The sequence below is a fragment of the Anabrus simplex genome, chromosome 14 (genome assembly GCF_040414725.1).
Source record: "Anabrus simplex isolate iqAnaSimp1 chromosome 14, ASM4041472v1, whole genome shotgun sequence".
Taxonomy (NCBI): Eukaryota; Metazoa; Arthropoda; class Insecta; order Orthoptera; family Tettigoniidae; genus Anabrus; species Anabrus simplex.
This window is the reverse complement of record NC_090278.1, coordinates 31455008-31478645: the sequence shown is the minus strand read 5'-3', so window position 1 is coordinate 31478645 and position 23638 is coordinate 31455008. Positions and strand designations below refer to the sequence as shown.

Here is a 23638-nt window from a genome sequence, read left to right as displayed (position 1 = left end):
GATTTTTTCTTCTCCCAAAATCTCGTCATCTGGGCACTGAAATATTGGTCCCGGTATTCATTTTATCAGCAAAATAATGGTTGCCATTGATGATGGTTGTTGGCTGCTTTTTTGTTCTACTTCGATCTTGAATAATTTCCTGGGGGATGCCAATTTTCTGAACGTATTTTTCTATTTCACTGAGCCAGTTGTTTTTGACTTTCATTGAGAGAGCAAGATCCAGAATCCTTTTTGTGAGCCTGTCATTGTTCATTCTGAGAAAATGATCATATACATTTAATCGCCTTTTCCTGATGGTGTTAGTGATCTTTTCATAACGCTGATAAAGCTTGCGAGACTTCCGTTTCATCCAGATTCCCCCTGAATAGACTGGAAAAAAAATTCTCAATATTTTCCTCTCCTGTTTCTCTATGTTATTAATAAGTGATCTGCCTCCAATGGTCAAGCTTTTCGAGGCATAACGTGCTTCTGGTTTGAAAAATGAGTTGTAAGATCTTAAATTTGCGTTCCTGAATATTGGTTTTTTGTTATGTCTGTTCCAGGTGAGTCTAGAGACCTTGTGTAATTTTGAGATCCTCTCCTTATTTGCTACACTATTCAAGCCTGATGGTTGGAATTACTTCTCCTAAGTATTTGAACTTATTCACTTGATTAATTTTGCCAGATTTAGTCTTTGGGTGATCCCCATCTAGATAACGAGTGAACCCTTCCATTTACTGAGTTATTTGGAGCCCAGTCTTAACTGTAATTTTATGAAGTTTTTCAGGTGCTTGAACTGCTTCTTGTCTGATACTAGTACACTGGCGGAAAAATATCCCAACACAATGAAATAAGAAAAGTAGAATACGGAAATTTTGGCAATATTTTTTTTTGCTACATGCTACTTGCTTTACGTCGCACCGACACAGATAGGTCTTATGGCAACGATGGGATGGGAAAGGCCCAGGAGTTGGAAGGAAGCGGCCGTGGCCTTAATTAAGGTACAGCCCCAGCATTTGCCTGGTGTGAAAATGGGAAACCACGGAAAACCATTTTCAGGGCTGCCGACAGTGGGGCTCGAACCCACGATCTCCCGGATGCAAGCTCACAGCCGGGCGCCTCTACGCGCACGGCCAACTCGCCCGGTGGCAATATATTTGTCGAGTTAACATATTTAATTGATTAAAGGCAGAAGACTACAGATTAATATCCGCGCGAGAAAAGCCATCGCAAATGTGCCATGCTGGTACATTAATAACCTATGTAATCGCCTGACTGTTGAGTGCAGGCATGCAAACGTGTATGCTTTGTGTCGTGCAGGTGCCGGATGTCAGCTTTTTGGATGGTGTTCCGTGCCTGTTGCACTTGGTCGGTCAATAAACGGACGGTTAATTCCGGTTTTGGATGACTTTGGAGTTGTCCAGTGATGTCCAATACAGATCGAGCAGGCCAAGGCAATATGTCGACACTCTGTAGAGCAAGTTGGGTTACAACAGCGGTATGGGGACGTGCATTATCCTGTTGGAAAATACCCCCGGTAATGCTGTTCCCGAATGGCAGCACAACAAGTCGAATCACCATATGAACGTTCACATCTGCAGTCAGGGTGTGTGGGATAACCACGAGAGTGCTCCTGCTGTCATAGGAAATTGCTCCCCAGACCAGAACTCCCGGTGTAGGTCCAGTGTGTCGACGCCGCAGATAGGTGGAATGTAGGCGATCACCTGGCCTCCTTCAAACCAATACACGGCCATCACTGCCACCAAGGCTACAAGTTAATATACACGCGAGAAAAGCCATCGCAAATGTGCCATGCTGGTATATTAATAACCTGTGTAATCGCCTGACTGTTGAATGCAAGCATGCAAACGTGTATCGGAAAACACAACGGACCTCCACTCCATCCTCCAATCGACACCACTGAAGTCGCAGGCGGCGGTGGTTTGGGGTAAGTGGAATGCACGCCGCAGGGGGTCTGACTCGGATCTCTCTTTCTACAAACAGTTCGCTGCTTCACTGCGATGCCAACTGCCGCTCGCATTGCTGCTGCAGACGTAGTCCGCTGCGCCACATTTATACGCCGTATACGGCGGTGCTCCCTCTCGGTGGTGACACGGGGACGTCCGGAGCCCGGTCTTCTTGCGAGCGTACCTTCTCGTGCCCACTGCACCCAGCTCGCATGCACAGTGGTGACATTTCTGCCAAGTCGTTCTGCAGTAGCACGGAAGGAAAATCCACCTTCATACGGCCCAGTTCAACCGCATTGAGCTGTTGAAACTGACCTCTTCGTCGTCGTGAAGGCATTCTTGACCCACTCGCAGTCACTCCGTCCAATCTCACAGATACTTAACACTCTTGCACAGTACAGCCTGCATTCAAAACAAACCTGATGTGCAAGGTCAAGGAGCCGCTAATAGCGCCACGCTAATGCGATTTGCGGAAATGCAAGTCTACGTCATCTTTTAGATGTATAAACACGCCCATCAACTTTCGTTAATCTAGCACAACCTCTTCTTGGTGTTTGGATATTTTTTGCGCCAGAATATTATTATTTGTATTATTATTAATGAATTAGCAAGAAAAAAGGAAATGTTTATTGTTGTTGCCAAGGCAATCTTTAATTAAATATAGCCTAGGTGGCCTATAAGTGACTTCCGTTCCACTCCATACAACTTAGCGAACTTGTACTTTACTCTGAGCAAAAATCATTTTGTAATATGACACTGATATCAACTTTATAGTTTGTTTCCTCGCGTTATTAATTCAGCAGCAGCTGAATATAATATGCTTTATACGTGTCGCTCATGAACAGGTATATACCATATTGAGAAGGTGCCTCTTCTCTCTGCCGCATTGGAAGGTTATTACTAAGGCGACAATAGCTGTGCTGATGACAAAACTTTCCGTCTGTTTATCCTGAGGATGATATCACAGCCTAGTAATTATTATCTCGAGTAAATTACAAGGAGGCTTTGATATTTAATATAGCATAACTCTCAGAGAGCAAGTTTTCTCCGTGAAATTCTGTTTCCAAAACTGAACAATGCTGACATAGTTTTAGAAGGCCACGCTTCTCTCCCACTCAACTTCTGTCCAACTTTTGACGGCCTCACAGATGAAGTGGCCTTGTTGAACGTAATGAAAAGCTAATCAGTTTTAAGGGTTTTGTGCGACGTTACCTTTAATATTGGTAAGTAGTTCCCATAATTGCGGCATCCATTTCCAAAGGGTTCCTTGTCCACCTATATGAAAAATTCATGTTATAGTATCAATGGCTTCATCTATGCATCATCTACTGATTGATACTTGTCTTACAGAACCAATACGGGCCAAAACCCTCGAAAATTGCATTTGAATATCGTATGCAGTTCCAAGCTGACCCTTGTCCAATATGGCACACATAATAATATACAGTAACAAACGGTTGCTTGTCCCATTGCGAGGGTAAGCAAGCTGCACTACTGAGTTCCAAAGTGACCCTTGTCCATGTGTTTGATATCCTACTACCATACTTTATTATAAATTGAATTATTAACTCTTTGCTTTATTTCAATGAATAATACATGTTTTCCAGTTGGCAACATTGCTTTAGTAGATAAATAAAATCAAAACATTCTATTTTCAACGAACAGGAAGCCTGTAATGTTTATGTGAATTATTGGTTCGAATTAGGTGAGTAATTGCAATATGCTTTTATGTTTTATACTTCATTCATTATATAGTGTACTTTATTGGGTTCATAACGAGAATTCTGGTTTTTCAATGTAAGTCAATATAATTTGCAGACATGATGCAAGAATCAACACGCAGTGAAAATGTGGTTAGGCGAGATGGAACAATGACACCGTGTCCTAAAGGAAAGGCCAGAAAAAAAATAATGAAAGCCAATGTTATGGAAGAAGAATGTGCATAAAAGAACTCTTTACTCCTCAAAGTGCCTCCCGAAATTACCAGATTCCCAACACAAGGACCGCAAGGATCTCCACTCCACTCCAGGACTGATGAAGGACATTGCTAATTCAGCTGAATAATTGTGGATATGTTGGTTTCTAATCAGCAATGTAATCTATTTTCAAGTTTTATGAATAAATTACCTAACATTATATCAAGAATAATTGTTATTCTTATCGTTAAAACAGTAATTTCAACTCATACAGGAACAAAGTCTCCATTGTCCATTTCATACTGTTCCAATATGGCCCTTGTCCACGTTGCAGTTCCAAATGGCAACTTGTCCAAGTTATATTTTTTATTTTACGAAGAATCGTTGGGTTCTATAGGCTGTGACCCCTCCAAAAGGCTTCCATGATCAATAGTAAAAGGTGTGCAAAATATTATGAGCATACAATAAGCAGTATGCCTGAAAAACATTTTTCGCCTTTTCCCAACAATTTCACTTCTTGGACAAGGAACCCTTTGGAAATGGACGCCTCAATTAACTTCTACAATATTAAATTTAAATGCACTGGGAGTTGTAAAAGTCCGGTTATTCGTTGAATGAGATATTGATTATATACAGAGTGTTCGGGACATAAGAACAAATATTTTTTGGACCATAAGTATCTTATAGCTGAAGGTCATCTGAAAAAGGAAACCACTTTTCTCTATTCGAAAATCAAAGGATCATAAGTATGCTTTTGTTTTTGTTAGTTGTTTTACGTTGCACCGACACAGATGGGTATTACGCCGACGATGGAATAGCAAAAGGACTAGGAGTGGGAAGGAAGCGGCCGTGGCCTTAATTAAGGTACAGCCCCAGCACTTGCCTGGTGTGAAAATGGGAAAACACGGAAAACCATCTTTAGGGCTGCCGACAGTGGGGTTTGAACCCACTATCTCCCGGATGAAAGCTCACAGCTGCGCGCCTCTAACCACACGGCCAACTTGCCCGGTGATCATAAATATGTCTCTCAGTCACAGCCATACATCAACGGCTGCTAATTTAAGATGACCGTCCAACCATAAGACTTAGCTTACACAGTAGCTAGGTAACATTGTCTGCCATCCATCCATACCTCACATCATAGCCTGTACGGTTGCTATGTAACATTGTCTGCCATCCATCCATACCTCACATCATAGCCTGTACGGTTGCTATGTAACATTGTCTGCCATCCATCCATACCTCACATCACAGCCTGCCCAATTGCTATGTAACATTGTCTGCCATTCATACATACCTCACATCACAGCCTGCCCAATTGCTAGGTAACATTGTCTGCCATTCATCTAAACCTCACATCACAGCCTGTACGGTTGCTAGGTAACATTGTCTGCCATCCATCAATACCATACATCACAGCCTGCGCAGTTGCTAGGTAACAATGTTTGGCCATCCACGCTTACCTTACATCACAACCTGCACGGTTGCAAGTTAACATTGTCTGCCATCCATCCATACCTCACATCACAGCATGTACGGTTGCTAGGTAACATTGTCTGCCATCCATCCATCCCTCACTTCATAGCCTGCCCAATTGCTAGGTAACATTGTCTGCCATTCATCCATACCTCACATCACAGCCTACCCAATTGCTATGTAACATTGTCTGCCATTCATACATACCTCACATCACAGCCTGCGCAGTTGCTAGGTAACATTGTCTGCCATCCATCCATACCTCACATCACAGCCTGCGCAGTTGCTAGGTAACATTGTCTGCCATCCATCCATACCTCACATCACAGCCTGCACGGTTGCATGGTAACATTGTCTGCCATCCATCCATACCTCACATCACAGCCTGCACGGTTGCAAGGTAACATTGTCTGCCATCCATCCATACCTCACATCACAGCCTGCACGGTCGCAATGTAGCATTATCTGCCATCCATCCATACCTCACATCACAGCCTGCACGGTTGCTAGGTAACAATGTTTGGTCATCCACGTATACCTTACATCACAGCCTGCACGGTTGCAAGGTAGCAATGTCTGGCCATTCACGCATACCTCACATCACAGCCTGCACGGTTGCAAGGTAACATTGTCTGCCATCCATCCATACCTTACATCACCTGCAAGGATGCTAGGTAACAATGTCTGGCCATCCACGCATACCTTACATCACAACCTGCACGGTTGCTAGGTAACAATGTTTGGCCATCCACGCTTACCTTACATCACAACCTGCACGGTTGCAAGTTAACATTGTCTGCCATCCATGCATACCTTACAGCACACCTACACATTTGCTGGGTATCATTATCTGGGCATCCATTCATAACTTACATCACAGCCTGCACGGTTGCTAGGTAACAATGTCTGGCCATCCATTCATATCTTATATCACAGCCTGCACAGTTGCTAGGTAACAATGTCTGTCCATCCATTCGTAACTTACATCACAGCCTGCACGGTTGCTAGGTAACAATGTCTGCCCATTCAGCCTGCACGGTTGCTAGGTAACAATGTCTGGCCATCCATTCATAATTTACATCACAGCCTGCACGGTTGCTAGGTAACAATGTCTGACCATCCATTCATAACTTATATCACAGCCTGCACACTTGCTAGGGTTGCATGTCCGTCATGCTAACTACCGTGATGAAATTTTTCAGACGAAGCCCAGCCACTGGACGTATCGGTGTCAAAAGCCGATTACAAAGCCTGTGAGGAATGTGTCGGTGAGGAAACTTCACGCAATAAGGAATCGAATAAGACAAAAGTAGCCGCGCTGAGTGGCTCAGACCTTTGAGGCGCTGGACTTCTGACTCCAGCCAGTTTCGATCCTGGCTCAGTATTTGAAGATGCTCAAGTGCGTGAACGTCGTGTCGGTAGATTTACTGGCACGTAAAAAGACTCCTGCGGGAGAATTCCAGCACCTGGGCTTCTCCGAAAACTGAAAAAGTATTTTGTTTGACGTTGAGCTAATAACATAATTATTACAAGGCAAAAATACATCTTCAGAACGAATGAGACGGCAACGGGAAATTCGTAAACTTGAACGTACAGTAAATACAAACGATACATTTAACAATACATGTGTAACATTTCACATCATCAGCAGTGTTCAATAAAATTGCACAAATGAAATTTTTAATCAATGAATGAAGCGATGTAATTATATCAAATTATATTTGCTGATTACATTAGACGAAAGACATTTTTCGTACATAACGCTAGCGGCTGTAGTGTACTGCGTATTTTCTAGTCATACTTCCCTTCTCTTTAAGGAAAAAGTCACCACCACCAGCGAAACACGAACTGTAGCCTTGTTTGGTTAAATGCCATTCAATGGTAAACGAATGATTGAATGAAAAATGAATAAATAAATAAATAAATGATATTCTTCTGGGTCCGAGACCCACCTCTCCATTTACAGATAAGTTGACCTCAAGAAGGGCATTCATCCGTAAAATTGAATGAAATTTATATGACATAATTCCAACCAACATATGGAAGAAAAAGTAGAGGATAAAAATTGTCATAATTCTTGTGCTACACTAAGAAACAATGACATGTTCTTTTAAAATTAGAATACAAGCTGTCGCAAATTTGTCGACGCAAAATTGTGGATGAACAATTTTTGACACAAAATTGTCGACCAGAATTGTTGACAAAAAATTGTCGAAGCAAAATTGTTGCTGCAAAAATGTCGACGCAGAATTGTTGAGGCAATGTTGTTGACGCAAAAGTATCCATGCATAAATGTTGATTCAAAATTGACGACGCCAAATTGTTAACACAAAATTGTTGACAGTAAATTGTCGACGCAAAATAGTTGACACAAAATTGTTGACAGAAAGTGTCAACGCAAAATCTGTCTATGCTTATTCCAGATAGACCACAGCTTAAAAACGTGTGGATGTTAAAATATATCTGCGTTATAACACGACTGCAGAATGCCCACTGAGAGTGGGTTGTCTTTAAGACATAACATAATTTTCGACTCATTAACAAAACAGCGCGCTAGGTAATACAGTGCAGCTTTCTTTTCAAAACTTCCAGTTCTATGCTTCTCCGCGTTGAACATTATAACGAAATAAACCACACTCTACTAAGAGTTTGCGCTCTATTGTAGCAACGTATAGATGATGCTATTAAGCTAGTATATATAGATGACGTACACTGGTTGCTATGGTTACCTTTGTACCGGAAAATTGTCGACGCAAAACTAATCATACAAAATTGTGGACGCAAAGTCGTTGACACAAAATTGTCGGCGCAAAATCGTTGATACAAAATTGTTGACACAAGACTGTCAACGTAAAATCGTTGATACAAAATTCTTGACACAAGATTGTCAACGCAAAATCGTTGATACAAAATTGTTTACACAAGATTGTCAACGTAAAATCGTTGATACAAAATTGTTGACACAAGATTGTCAACGTAAAATCGTTGATACAAAATTGTTGACACAAGATTGTCAACGCAAACTCGTTGATACAAAATTGTTGACATAAGATTGTCAACGCAAAATCGTTGACACAAAGTTGTTGACACAAGATTGTCAACGTAAAATCGTTGATACAAAATTGTTGACACAAGATTGTCAACGTAAAATCGTTGATACAAAATTGTTGACACAAAATTGTCAACGCAAAATTGTTGATACAGAATTGCTTGTTGTTTTAAGGGGACTAACATCGCAGGTCATCGGCCCGATACAAAATTGTTGGGATAAAATTGTCTACGAAAAATTGTTGATATAAAAAATTGTCGACGCAATATTGTTGACGTAAAATTGTCAACCCAAAACTGTCCGCGCTAATTCCAGGAAAACCCCAGCCCACCATGTTAATACAAAGGAAGATCAAATTAATACGTTAAATCCTTTATTATGCTTTGGTTTCGGAAATTATTAATTTAGTTCATTTCTGATTTGTAGGGGTAACGTGTCCGGAACAGGACTTACATATTGTTCAGTTTTTGTGTCTAAATTTTCTTACAAAGAAGTGATTTGTTCAGGGTGAGTTAGGTCTCGTGATGACTGTGAAAGTCTGTCACATCATAAAGCATGGTTAATATTTTCTCCATTAAGTTTACAACATTTGAATTGTTAAATAAAATATCGAAAAATACACAGTATTCTGTTTGGGTACATTTGTACCCCCATTCAGTAATCCGTGGGTGTGTCGACTATGATAAGTATAGATTCTTACTTAAGAAACATCCCAGAAGGTGTGAGGGAAAGCCAACGAAAGAACAGTGCAAGGAGAGACCGGCCATGGCTTCCAGGCCGGCTGGGAGGTTGACCCACTACTCCTTACCAGGAAACGGGGAAGAGAGTTACGACAGTGTTGGCACCTAACAATATATAGCCTAATGCACACCTCGGCATTTTTGAACTTAAATACCAAGTTTCAAGACATTTTGTTGAATCATTTTCTGTCATGTCATGTCAAACCAACAAAGACTAAAATTGAGGTGAACAAATTTCGGATTTTTGTATTCCTAGTCTGAAGCAAATTTATTATTATTATTATTATTATTATTATTATTATTATTATTATTATTATTATTATTATTATTATTATTATTATTATTATTATTATTATTATCATGTTATTAACAAATACAACAGGCAACAGTCACTTACAGTAGTGCTATTTTGCTAGTTGCTTTACGTCGCACCGACACAGATAGCTCTTATGGCGACGATGGGACAGGAAAGGGCTAGGAGTGGGAAGGAAGCGGCCGTGGCCTTAATTAAGGTACAGCCTGGTGTCAAAATGGGAAACCACGGAAAACCATCTTCAGGGCTGCCGACAGTGGGGTTTGAACCCACTATCTCCCGAATACTGGACACTGGCCGAACTTAAGTGACTGCAGCTATCGAGCTCGGTACTTATAGTAGTGTAATAATAAAATAAAGTTAACATAATTACCTAACAACAACAACAAACAAACAACCAGAGTGTTCCATGGAAGGAAAATATTATAAGAAATACTACTACAGTACGTACGTATGTTCAGTCCACACCCCAAAGGCTAGTTGGATTCCCAATAGCCTCATTGATAGCCTAGGCATCATTGAATATGCGTACTAGGGAAATGAGGAGTAAGGTGGTTCCCCATTCCTTTCCTCACTGAGCCAGAAGTTGCTATTACATATCACTCTGCCAAGCCCACTGAAATGCATGCACCAACCCACCCTATGAGCAACATTTTCACACCATTCATAGCAGGGACTGGCTGCGTAAGGAATGGCATTACTGGCATCGCTCATACCTCGGTCACTTTCACATCGTCAAAGCCAAGGATAAGACTGAGACAGGTCAATTTTCTAGTACATGCCAGAGGATGTAGTACACTTTAAACACTTGGTCACAGTATGGCAGCCAGGATCGACGGATAATGATGATAGAACACGGTGAAGGTGTGCGGTGAGCGCAAGCAAGACTTGTCATTATAAGGACACTGGTACAAGTGAATTGTGTTGATATTCAGATTGCAGTACACTACAAAATCTTACATTAAAATAGAGAACCAGAACAATACTATGAAGGTCAACAGTTTTTCTGTGAATGGTATAATCAGATTACAATCTAAAATCCAACTTTCGAGGCTTCTTACAAAATAGATTTAACAGAACTGTTGATTCTATTATTGAATCGTGAGTTCGTAATAGGGTGTAAGTCCTCATTTTGGAGGTTTTCACTTATATATATGAACCTGTTTATCTGGGTTATACCCATTCTTTAGTGTTAAAAGGCATGAAATCTGGGACAATCTCAAGTTTATTCAGGATAGTCAGTTGTTTCATAGAGTGTTAAAAGATAGTAATTCCTGGATATGTTGTTGATTCTCCCTACATTGGGAGTTCTCTGAAACACACATTTAAGCTAATTCGGCCAAGTGTAGGAGACATTACGCTTCCATATAACTTGACCTACCCTGAGATCTGTTGCCATCCACACTAAAAAGTTGAAGGATATTGAGCAGCGCCTACCATACATTCCGAAGGATAAGGAGGAAGAACTTCATATTTTCCTTTTTTTTATTTTTCGGAGATTGGCTGTGTTTCTGTTAATGTAAACGCATTATATACTAATATTATAAATACATACTTTGTTTAATATCCTAAATAAAAGCTAAGTTTCAAAGAATGGCACTTTTAAAATGCAAATGAAAGAAGCAAAACTGAATGAAACTGATATTCTAAAATGGAACAATGTGGATGGTTTCGACGACGAGGGTGATGGAGACTGATTATACTATCCAGTTTTTTAATAGTCACTTTTAAAAGAATAAAGACGATAACACTAAAAAAACATTGTATTGATATTAAGGAGTATTGGCTAATGTAAATATTACTTGATTTCTTTCTATCTCTTCTGGTGGTATTTTAGTATTAGTATGTGATAATGTAAAAGTCTCGTGGCTCAGGCGGCAGGGTGCCGGCCTCTCACCGCTGGGTTCCATGGTTCAAATCACGGTCACTCCGTTTGAAATTTGTTCTGGACAAAGCGGAAGCGGGATAGGTTTTTCTCCGGGTACACCGGTTTTCTCTGTCATGTTTCATTCCAACAACACTCTCCAGTATCATTTCATTTCATCTGTCATTCGTTAATCATTGCCCCAGAGGAGTGCGACAGACTTGGGCAGCCGGCACAATTCCTATCCTCGCCGCTAGATGGCGGGCTTCATTCATTCCATTCCTGGCCCGTTTGAACAGGCTGTGGATTTCATTTCATTATGTGATAATGTAAATACTTGTTGGCATAGATAAACATATTTTCCATTTTTTAAAATTTTCAGATATTGACTGTGTTTCTATTAATGTAAACGCATTATGTACTGCAATTATCAATAAGTACTTTGTTAAATATCCCAAATAAATGTAAATTTTCAAAGAATGGCACTTTTAAATGAAATAAGCAAAACTGAATTAATTGCTAATAGGACTTAAAACAATGAATTTTAACATAACAAAATGTGTAAAAAATGAACTTTATATTCAAGTTTTGGGGTTATATTGGTCTGTCAGAAGTAGCCAAACTTATTACAAGAGGTTCTTTCCTCCGTAATGCAATAACGCAGGATACAAACACTCATTGTTTATTCTCTGTTTCGGTTTATTTTCTTTTTGTAAAATTTCCATAGGTGTGGTGTGTTCTAACACCCCTTGGCTATGCCCCTGCTACTTCCCACCAGCAAAGAATGAAGAAGCAAACATTTGTAGTGTACAGAAAAATATAATTTTACTTGTCTAGTTTTGTTGTGTGAGTTAACCAAATTAATTTCTATTCTTTTTGAAAAATCGTTGATGTATATCTGAAAATGCTGAGCGTATGACAATATATTCTGCATGTGTGTGTGAGAAGTGGGCCGGGTCACGTTTTTCTCTCTCCTATGCCGAGATCTCGTGCTGACGTATGCAATGCTCGGTATTCCACGGCCCCCTCTCCACGCTACGTGTTCCGCTTGCCAATCGAGAGGTGTTAGAGACAATTGGCTAAGGTAAGAGGGGGCACTACCACGATTGATAGGGGGTTGTCGGCAGTGGATAGTCTGACTTGTTAGGGTGCAGTCGAGTGTGAAGCAAGACACGAGGAAAGAATAAGTGATTCTAGGAGAGGATTGGCCAGGAAATTGCTTGTGATATGAGCGTAGAAGAGGAAAGAAAAAGGGGTAGCACGAGAGATCAATTGAAAGAAAGAATTCGTCTTCAATTGAATTTATTCCATCGCTTTATTTGTTCTTAGTACGAGAGAAGTGTCAGCCTTTACTTTCGCGGTTGTATCATCAACTGATCGATATTTAAAAATTTTGCTCGTATTGTCTTCTAATTGTAGAGATATTACGCCTATCAGCGGCAGTACGTTGTATAACTGCCGGCCATGCCCTCCAGGCTGCAAGATCTCTGGTCTGATTCGCCGATCCGTTCTAGGAAATGCCGTGATCTGGAAGGTCAGGTTACTCAACAGAAGTTCTAGTTGGCAGATGTGACATTTCATCTCGAAAATCTCAAATGCATCAATCAGGAATCAAACACGGTAGTATTTTCCTTCTAATTTTCTAGTTTAATAAACCTAACATATATTCTAAAATATGTTAAAATCAACCATCTTTGGGGGTTCGATTTACTAATGTTAATGCTTCATAATGATCCAATAATCGCTACGGCTATGAAGAAAGCTCAAGGGGTTAGCTTTCCTACGGCAACTCCCAAGCGGTAAGCCTAGCCTGTATGTACCATTAGGTAGCACGCGCGCCAGTATCGGTCCTTGGGTGTTGCACAGGACCAGCAAACCCCGTATCGAGAAAGAACTCCAAATGTCCCCGTTAGAATAATGTCTGCTTTCTCTCCTTCCGCAATTGTAATTTATTTTCCACGCCACTGGAGTACGCCATCCCGGTCCACCCACAATATTAGCAACAATTAGCATCAATCAAAAAACAAGAGGGCAAATTTTCAATTCAAGTGAAGTGAGTATAACTGTAGTTATACTGTACGAATAGCCTCCTATTTCCTGTATTTTAATTGCCAGATATACATTTCAGTTTTAAAGGGGATGTAGTTCATAAATTAACGATAATGGAATAATAGTAGGTAACAGAGGTGTGACAAACGGTTATTTTTGAATAACTGCGAAATCTGTCCCTGCTACAACACAGTGACTGTGAAAAGTAACCGTTTAAAATAACGTCCAGCGTTACTCACTTTTTATCGGTCACAGCCTGGTCATGGCTTCAAGCTTGTCTGTGTTGTGAAGTCCCATTCTATCACTAGCACATCCGCACACGCATCACTACACTGTTGAAAGTCGGTGCAGTAAAACACTCATTCTTATTTGCTATAAAGTTAAAGAGAGGCAGACAACGGATGAAATGAGAAGACAACATAGCGTCTTTTCTGAAATCTAGAAGAGTGAGTTTGACAATGCCCCGGTCGAGAATGGAAGATAAACCTCGACACAAACCGGTGCAAGAGGATCGATTAAGTAAAATGAAGAAATGTTATGTTATTTTGTTATAATGAATTGTGTGAAACGTATTAATAAAAACGTCAGTGGGTAAAGAGACGTTATCACGTGTGTTTCATTCCTGACAATCGGGAGTTTCTATTGTACTTGTTATGAATATTCAAACAATGGAGTGCATTGTAAGTGGGGAACCTGTAATTGTCACAACAATGCTTAAATAAACAATGAGTACTCCATATAACTTATATCTAATTAATTACTGGATGAAAGAAAATTCAAAGTACCTACATAACCTAACATTAAGAAAAATTGAGCGCCATGTTTTCGATGCATAAAAGCACTCTTTATGACAATATCTAATTGAATTATTTTAAAATTAAACTTATATACACTGTAGGGAGCACTCTAACAACATGCTTGAATTTGCGTTCAAAAGTACCAATTGCTCGACTTTCTGAGGACTGAGTCGAGTGCGTCTGTCATTAATTATTAGTCCCGTTTTAGAAAAACGTCGTTCACACGGAACCGACGTGGCAACAACATTGAACCTTTCCTTGACTATTTTGGAGAGGCTCGGATAGACGTGCTGGTATTTCTTCCATCAGATTAAGGGGTTTCCTGACCTCGCCAATAGGCGTTCATCTAAAGAACGCTGTACTTCTGCTACTGTCCCCGATAACGAGGTTGGACAGGAGCAACCATCGCATCGAACTATCTGATGTGTGCAAGCTGCTACTAGTGGCAGTTCCCACTTCCCAGTTACTGTTTTCACTGGTAAGTAATTCTGTTATCGTTTCTCGGTAACCTGTTATATTTGGCCCATAACATGTGAAAATAGTGACAGGGAAGTAACTGTGACAAAGTAACTGCTGCGTTATTTTTCAGCCTTCTCTAGTAGATAAAAGATTTATGCAACCTTCTCATATAAAAATGTGACATTGAAAATGTTGATGCAACACCCAGCTTCGGATACCACTACTTGAAATTAATTGTCTCCTAAACACAAAGATTCATAAATAATATCCCACTTCAGCTGGTCAATGGTCGAACAGATTGGGGTAGTGAGGTTTCGAAGGCAGACGATGGCAACAGCCGGAGATCATTCAGATGTACAAATTTAAGGACCCATTTCCATAATATGTGCCTTCGTAAAAGTTTTCGAAACAATTATTTATTTCCGGATTTTTAATCATGTTAAAAGCTACATTTCACCTTATCAGCATGGATTCTATCCTGGTAGGTCAACTATCACAAACCTATTAAATCTAGTTCAAGATGTGGCTAATGCTTTAAACAGTCATAAATCCGTTGATGTGATTTACACGGACTTCGAGAAAGCGTTTGACAGGATTGATCACAGTGTGCTTCTTAGAAAACTATCTCGATTTGGATTTAACAATCCTATGCTAAAACTTATCTCCTCCTATTTACATAATAGATACCAGTTTGTCACCTATCATCAGACCAAATCTTTCGTGTTCAATGTTAATTCAGGTGTACCTCAAGGTTCAAATTTAGGACCACTGCTGTTTATGTTATTTGCCAGATGTTGTTGTAAATTCCAAATGCCTCATGTTTGCTGAAGATCTTAAGTTGTACAAGGAGGTATCACATGTTAGTGACTGCATTTCTCTAAGCCGGGACATTGAGAATATCTACATGTGGAGCGTCAAGAATAAAATCACATTTAATATCAGCAAATGCTTCGTGATGACTTATTCCACGGCGAATGATCCTTTTCAGTGCGAATACTTCATGAACGGACAGAATCTAAAACGAGTTGAGTCTGTAACTTACTTAGGAGTTACAATGAGTAGTAACATTCAGTGCACATATTGAAATAATAGTAAATGCAGCACTGAAACAACTAGGTTTTATCGTACGAAACGGAAAGGACTTAAATAACATTAATACTTTATGTGTTCTCTATAACTCATTCGTGAGGTCAAAATTAGAATATGCATCCGTTATATGAATGCCAAATTGGTCCGACTCGTTGGCTGAACGGTCAGCGTACTGGCCTTCGCTTCAGAGGGTCCCGGGTTCGATTCCCGGCCGGGTCGGGGATTTTAATCGTCTCTGATTAATTCTTCTAGCCCGGGGACTGGGTGTTTGTGTTTGTCCCAACACTTTTCTCTTCATATTCACACAACACACTACACTAATAACCACCACAGAAACACGCAATAGTGATTACATCCCTTCATATAGGGTTGGCGTCAGGAAGTGCATCCGGCCATAAAACAGGGCCAAATCCACATGTGCGACACAGTTCGCACCCGCGACCCCACAGGTGTGGGAAAATCGGTAGAAAAAGAAGAAGAATAATATGGATGCCAAATTACAAATCTTACATAAATAAAATTGAAAAGGTTCAAAAGAGATTCTTACGGTTTATTTATTACAAGAAGCATAATCAGTCAGCATATAGGTTGAGAATATCATATCGTCACTTATTAGAAGAATTTAGATACAATTCATTAAGCGCTCGCCGAGAATTATACCAACAACTGTTTCTCCACAAAATTATAAATGGCGTTATAGATAGTGGTGATCTACTAGCCAGAATAAATTTTAATGTAAGCAAATCTAACTTGCGTAACCGGACGCACTTTTACAATCCCTTATCCAACATATTAATTCATAAACATTCGCCATTAGTAAGGATGTAATATGTTTAATGACTTATTCAGAAACCACGACATAGATCACTCAATGTCCCTAACAGATTTCAAAAAAATGTTTATTGATTTTCTTTAGTGAATATACTTAAACAATCTTAACAAACAGTATGCTATTAAAAAAATAGAATTCATTACACTGTCTCTTTGTCAATAACCCAAATGTAATTTAATTGTCTATAAACTCCGAGATATTTTTTCACTCTTAATCATGCACCTGACCTGTTCACATATGTGTCTGCTTGTACATAAAGTTTCAGCTCTTCCTACTTATGTAATCAGGAGTCAGCAATTGCAGCACTATCTAATCCTGATCTGTATATAACCTATTGTTGTTTTTGTCATCTTTCCTTCTAAATTTGTTTATTATAATTTTCCAAAATTTGTTGTTAATTTTTCGTGATATTCTTTCCGTTTTGCAATGTGTATTATTGTACTATATTTTGTAGTGTCTCTTGTAATTGGATTGTAACTCTTTTGCAGACATATATCATAAATAAATAAATAAATAAATAAATAAATAAATAAACAGTCACACCCCCCACATCTGGGAACGTCCCCCTCTCCCTTCCCTAAACATCTCCACAGAAAAATCCTGTCCTTCCCTCGTTAGTCTGGGTTTTAACCTTCCATATTATGCTTCATGCATTTTAACCGAACTTCTTTAACCGATTGATCTGGCGAGGTGAATGTTACTCAAAAATCGTATTATTAAATTGAAAACTGTGTTAAACCTCATGAATTGTGAGAAAATGAAAGAGACTCTAGTCGGTTATTTGAGAAACCGCCCATGCACATTTTGTGACAGAATAGATTAATGCATGTATGTTAAAATTTCCATAATTCAGAGAGAGAGAGCTTATATGTCCGACACATTATAAGAGTTTTACTACGACCTTGAACATTTTATCCTGGCCTTTTTTTAATAAGTGCGACTTATCTGCAGAAGTTGAATAACTGGATGACAAGACATTCTCTTGGTATTATTGTTAACAGAGAGGATGTCTGTGAGCGACTGTAATATGTGGTATTGTTAAGACTTCTAAAGAGACCTACTAAGTCAGGAGATACATGAAGTAGTGTGACCTATTCCCACGCCACAAGTCTAAATTTCATCGGATATTAAGACTATACAGTTATATTTTATTAAAATTATTACCTTTTCTTAATGCGATAACATCGCAACGTTCTTCTACTTGTACTGAAGTGGCACATCACTGAACGCTGTGAAGTCTGTAGCAGCTCACAACAATGGAGCACCAAAAACACGTAAACACTTCTCACAAACAATGAATTTTCAAGTAATGTAACGTAGGCTTTCAGATATCTCAAAAAATAATGATTAAACTCACAACACAGGACAAATCACACACAACTCACAAATACAATAAGGATGAGACTAGACAACGATTATTAACGCGTCATGGCCCCCGTGATTACTGTACTGACAAAATTAAGGACTACAGAAATTATTCTTCATATCAGAGAAACCCAAGAGCACTTAGTAGAACATCACATACCTTTCGGGATTATATTTATTTTCTACAATGATTCCTAATCATATTGATCTGCACAACTAAACAAATTTGACGGGCACATTAAATTTAAAAATTAATAAAGTTACTCAAATTTACTCGACGTAATATTGCCCATATAATGAATTTATTAACGCTTGCATCCGGGAGATAGTAGGTTCGAATCCCACTATCGGCAGCCCTGAAGATGGTTTTCCGTGGTTTCCCATTTTCACACCAGGCAAATGCTGGGGCTGTACCTTAATTAAGGCCACGGCCGCTTCCTTCCAACTCCTAGGCCTTTCCTATCCCATCGTCGCCATAAGACCTATCTGTGTCGGTGCGACGTAAAAACCCCTAGCAAAAAAAAAATATTAACATGACGTAATGTTCGTATTCCTTTTCTTAAAGAAGAAAGTCATTTAGGCCTTAACAACTGCCTTGCCCGTGTTCTCACCTCGCATCATGCCGACGAACGCCTTGGGCATTTTCTCAAATCCTTCTGTGACGGTCTCTTGGTAGATCAGCTGTTTGTTCTTGACCCACTCCTTCATCTGCTGAATACCTTCCATCCAGCGATCCCACCAGCGATAAACGATGAAACCCTCCATCTTCAGCTCTTTCCTTATCATATTGATCTGCATAACTGGCGCTAACGCCGGTTCTTTGTCGTCCGCGTTGTACGCGCTGATACCGCCACATACGGAGATTCGGCCCCCGTGATTCATGTGAACTAAGACGTTGCTGCTCATGACGCCGCCAACGTTGTCGAAGTAACAATCCACACCGTTGGGTGCCGCCTCCTTCAGCGCCGTGTGCACGTCCGTCTTCTTGTAGTTGTAGGCGGCGTCGAAGTGCAGGTCGTTCTTAAGCCAGCGTACCTTGTCGTCAGAGCCAGCGAAACCTATCACCTTGCAGCCCTTGATGCGGGCGATCTGACCCACTAGGCTGCCTACCGCTCCCGCAGCGCCGCTCACCACCACCACTTCACCTGCCTTGGGTTTGCAGATCTCGAGGAAACCAAAATAGGCGGTGTTGCCCGGCATACCCAATACACCCAGAGCCAGGGACAGAGGAAGACCGTCGAAGTCTGGAAGAAGGAATGTAGGGGCTATATTCGTTCTAACCATTTCCTTCTGTGGTTTGTCAATGCTCTTGGTTTGCCATCCGAGGTGACCCACGACGTATTTCCCGACCGGAAAGTCTTTATTGCGACTTTCAATGATTTTCGCCACTTGACCGCCATCCATCGTACTGCCCGTAGGAAGTGTTTCGGCATGTACTCTCATGTAAGGATCGACGCTGAGCCATACAGCTTCACACAGGATTTCTCCATCTTTGAGTGGTGGAAGTTCTTCTTCCACGAGCTGAAGATCAGTTTCTTTAGGCTCGCCTTGGAATTTCTTGGCCACGACGAACTTCTTTGTCTTCACCATGTTTAATTGTTCGTTTCTCAGCAAGTTCTAACACCAGGTTGTGTTATCAGCACTGTACTAGTTAGACTCCTTATAAGTAGTATCGTATTTATACTGAGTGAGCAAGCTGTTGATGCATCTTGACTCGCCACTTTTACACACAGAGCCAGGCTGCACTTGTAGGGTTATCTAGGTACTTAACGGAAACAAGAAGTGCATTCATTATCCGGCCTTGATCGGGGCTACGATAAGAACCGTCAAGTCATGGTGTAATCTGCGACACATCAGGTAATGTTGACAGAATTTACTCGGCTGGTGGCGTTGGTGATAGGAGCAACCAGCCACTCAGACGAGTCGCTGTCAGGACCAAGGAATGCGTTAAGTCCTTATGCTTCGCCGGGGTTCGAGGAGAACTAGGTTTTTTTTATTACAGTTTGCTTAACGTCGCACTGACACTGGTAGGACTTATAGCGACGATGAGAGAGGAAACGACTCACAATGAGAAAAAGGAACGCAAACTCATAAGAAACATTATAGGAGAAAACTCGCAGACGGACTATAAGGACTCGGAGGCACACTAGAAATCAAACAATACGCAAATATTCACAGTAACGTTACAAAACCCCGGTAAAGATTATATGGGCATATTAAAAGATTGGACCTAGCCAGAATTACAAAACAAATAGTTAGATTCTACGAAACAAAAAGTATAGCCGAAATTGACAAAATGAAATGGATTGGCGCAATCAAAACCTGATCTGATACAAGTAGGAATTACACCGGAATATGACCACAACCGGTTAATCTTCATATCTTAAATCCGCAAGTGGTGTAACGGTTCAAATCCGGTTACAATATGATATCTGTATTATTATTATTATTATTATTATTATTATTATTATTATTATTATTATTATTATTATTATTATTATTATTGTTACCGTGTTTTAGCGGTAGGTAGAGGCGTAAGAAGGTGCGGGCGTGAATGGGTTTCAAACTACGGAATCAAAGTTAATGTAAAAGTAATTTAAAATTTAACTAGGTTATATTTTCTTTTCAAAAACAAAGCAATAACAGACATGGCAGGTACAATGTAGCAAAACAAGGGGAGATACAATATTTACAGGTTTTGGGCTTCACGCCCTGACTTCTGCGATCAGCTCAGTTTTACCACAAACACAAGTTTTAACAGAGGGGCAGAAAACCCCATTCATCCCTAGGAGCCCCTGGCTCCGAATTACACAGAAAAGCCTCCACGAGGCATATGACACTCCATTTTCAAAAGAGCGATCCGCTCTTAAAATTTAAGCCTCTCAAAGGCCAAACCAAACTCTACCTTCAAGCTGTCCTTTAAGGACGTATTCACAGGGGTAAAATACCCAACCTACAGAGGTCTATTACATGAAAAGAAGGTTGATTACATGACCTCTAAAATAACAATTTGAGAGGAGGCGATCTTGCACTCCTAATACACTTTGTTTTTTTTAAAACCTAATCTGGCTCTGGGCCGCTAACGCAAGGGCTAATCCCATACTACAGAGGTGACTTAGAGAAGAACACTTTACATTACATAAACGAAGAATAGTTTGAGAAAATAAGTTCACCTCAAAACAAATGTGAGTGGGAGCTCGAGAGGGTTAGCACTCTCTATCCCAATATGTAGCTTTACAAGAAAAAGATGAAAAGAGTAATTACATTTTAGGAAAAGGTTACATGATGGAAATGCTTCGAACCCGCCGCGAGTGTTAAACTGCCGACCTAGCAAGAAAAGAAGTTATTAATAGGCCATTACCTGGTGTTGAACGGCTGAAGAAGAAAGAGGCGCTTCCCGCCTCCTGCTATGTACTTAATACACTGAAAGATGGAACAGAAGTGGCCTGGAGACCCTAAAATCAGCAGTTTATATCCTCTCGCGGAAGATTCTAGGCGTTAGGGGAAATAAAACACCCTCCCACAAAAAATTTTATTGGCTAGGGAAAAGAAACCCCTACATAGAGGAAAAAGAAACACATTATTGGTGGAAAATTAATTAAAGAAATTCGGGATTGGCTAGATCCAAACTAAGGGGAAAAAGAGGGGTATACAGCCAACTTAAACAATAACAGAAAGAAATTTAGCAAGGAACAAACATTTGAAATAAAAATTTCTTCAACAAAATAGTTCTTTGCTTTCGCACTAGGTTGCACTATTGTAATTCTTCAGTAGTGTCCTCTAGAAGAGAAAGTTCACACTTCTTACTTCAAGCGAGACAAAAACACATCAAAAGTGACACAGTTCAAAAACTCAAAATTTTCCACGTGGTGACATCTTCTGAGAAAGTAGAGAATTAATAGAATAGATAAAGTTCAACCTTCCTCCAGAAGAGGAGTTTCAACTGGCGCAACTTTTAAATAAACGGTGTAGAGGTGTACCGCCCGGTACAGACCTCCCCCCCCAAAAGTTCCTCCAGGGGTGACACATGAAATCAGTTTGAAACAAAGTCCAAGTAATGATGTTGATACGAAGATAGATAGCAGAAGCATTTACAAGATTTCTTAATTCAGTTTCAAAATATTGTTGTTGCAGGTGAATGAAAGTCTTTCTGTTGTAGTAGTTGAATTTCTGAAGATAAACCTTTAATGCTTAAAAGTGAAGAAAAGTTTTGCAATGTCCACCAAATATTGTTGTTAAATTCCCAAATGTAATTATTGCTTATGGTGACTGTCCATGTAGTTGATGTAGATTGAGTCGGATGGCCAGACCGGCCGTTGCAGCTTGCGTCCAACGGAGGCCGCTCGGACCCCTCAAGTACCCTGAGATACCGCTCGCCCGCACTATGAGGGGAGCAGAGGTGTTGAAGTACGCCGCGCCCGCGGCGAACAGATACAGGCTGCGGGCATGTAGCAGGACGTGCGCCGCACATCAGCCTTGGCCGGGGGGAGAGCTCCGGCTCGCCGTGCACATGTCGTCCTCGCTGGAGAGGAGGGGGCCCATCCCCCTCCCCAGTCGCTGCACGGCGCTGCGCGGCTGCGGGGGCGCTGAAACATTAAAGCTAGGCGGCAGAATTGTGTTGGACAATCATTTCCTTTGAGGGTACAGGCTTGTAGAGAGAGTGAGGGGCCAGCGGCGTGCAGATATTCATGGTATTCATTAAGCCACTGTGTAGAGTGGAGCAGGAGACGGGAGCGTGGTAATGGCCGTGGCAAAGACAGGATGGCAGTTTAATGGGTCGGGGCAGGTTTCACAAACATGCTTACATAAGAAACAAAATCCTATAGAAGGGGCAGAATGCCTTAAAAGTGAAACTCAAAAAAAAATATAACCTTCATATCCTTTCAAAATAATATGAAGCAAGTTAACACAGAAATTACACCGGTTTCACCTGGGACAGGTGAACCCTAAATATCCTCTCGGTGGCTGGATTACTTAGCAATAAGGTAACCGGCGTAAGAAAATCGAGAATGATACAAGGCCCATGAAATCTGGGGGCAAGCTTGCCCGCGGGAACAAAATTTTTGACCATAACCTGGTCACCTACCTTCAAGGTGGTGGGTCTCCGTCCACGATCATACCTTTCCCTAACCTTTTCATGAGATACTTTAAGATTGGCTTTAGCCTTCTTCCAAAGATCTTTAATGTTATCCGGATCTATTGTCTCGGGCAGAATGTCATTCAGAGACCAGAGGTTAGAGAGCGGCGTGTTGGGAACGAACTTAAACATCAAAGAAGCTGGAGTAAATTTGTGAGATTCATGAACCGCCGAATTCAAAGCAAAAGCTAACCAATGCAGGGACGTGTCCCACCTAGAATGATCTTCATGATGATAGGCAATAAGTGCGGACCTGAGATTACGGTTAACCCGTTCAGCCAGAGATGGTTGAGGGTAATAAGCAGATGTAGTTACATGAGAGATGGACAAGTCAAAACAGAATTTACGAAACAGATTTGATGTAAAAGCTTTAGCATTATCAGATACAATGTATTGGCACGGACCAAAAGAAGCAAAAATAGAATTTAGGCAAGTAATGGTGGACTGAGCGGTAGCCAGCTTAGTCGGAAATAACCAGGAAAATCTTGTAAAACCATCTACACACACAAAGATGAACTTGTTGGCATTACCCTTTGACTGGGGGAAGGGTCCCACATAATCGATATACAGGCGTTCCATGGGGCGCGACGCTTGATGAGAAGACAA

General features: G+C 40.6%; 1 protein-coding gene and 1 pseudogene across 1 annotated transcript in view; both read right to left on the bottom strand.

The window, feature by feature from the left end:
* The window catches only part of LOC136885394 (uncharacterized), a 682520-nt gene that overhangs the window by 604990 nt on the left and 53892 nt on the right, over nucleotides 1–23638 (bottom strand). The window lies entirely within an intron of this gene.
* On the bottom strand, nucleotides 18430–19530 carry LOC136885287 (prostaglandin reductase 1 pseudogene; annotated as a pseudogene).